Source organism: Dendrobium catenatum, unplaced genomic scaffold (assembly GCF_001605985.2).
Source record: "Dendrobium catenatum unplaced genomic scaffold, ASM160598v2 original_scaffold_66316, whole genome shotgun sequence".
Taxonomy (NCBI): domain Eukaryota; kingdom Viridiplantae; phylum Streptophyta; class Magnoliopsida; order Asparagales; family Orchidaceae; genus Dendrobium; species Dendrobium catenatum.
This window is the reverse complement of record NW_021384766.1, coordinates 307-968: the sequence shown is the minus strand read 5'-3', so window position 1 is coordinate 968 and position 662 is coordinate 307. Positions and strand designations below refer to the sequence as shown.

The window sequence follows — 662 nt, the reverse complement described above, 5'->3', positions numbered from 1 at the left end:
TGTGGCTCCATTAAACCATTAATGTGAATCTTAAATTGGAGAAGGTAACAATCAAACTATCCTTGGTGATCAACAAGTTGACCAATTCAACTAGTTTTGTGTAAGGCCTGAGGCCATGTTCTAATACCATATTTTTAAATACAATGACAATATATCAAGTCTTTATCCCACTACTTGGGTCGGTAGCATAAATCATTTTTTTCTCCTCTATTGTATGATTTTAAGAGTCAAATTCTCATTTAAATCTAATAAAAAATGTGTTTTTTTTTTTTTTTGGTAAGATCCACCTAAGCAGGTTGGCTTAACCGCATGTGATTGGTAACAGAAAAATCCCACAAGCCGTTCCTGTCCCTTTCTGGAGAGATACCAACCGTCTCTCCTTTCAACGAACACATAAAGAATGTCAATTCTAATATTTTCTAATCAAGTCTTTTTCGGTTTGCCTCTATTTTTCTTAACATAGGCCAAATCTAATATATACACTCTCCTAACCAAGTCATCGAAAGGCCAACATTCTATATGACCAAACCATCTAAGGCAACTATCTCTAATCTTATATGCATCAAATTTTTAAATGAAAGAAAAATATTAAGTGCTTAAATGAATTATTAAGGATTTATAAGAACTCTTAAACTATTCAAACTTTGTGTAACTTCTATTCC

General features: G+C 32.3%; 1 non-coding gene across 1 annotated transcript; it reads right to left on the bottom strand.

Annotated features, from left to right (window-relative positions):
* Positions 1 to 265: 265 nt before the first annotated feature.
* LOC114578532 lies at positions 266 to 393 on the bottom strand. The gene has a single exon (XR_003699532.1). It is a non-coding gene; the product is annotated as a U6atac minor spliceosomal RNA (small nuclear RNA).
* Positions 394 to 662: the final 269 nt, after the last annotated feature.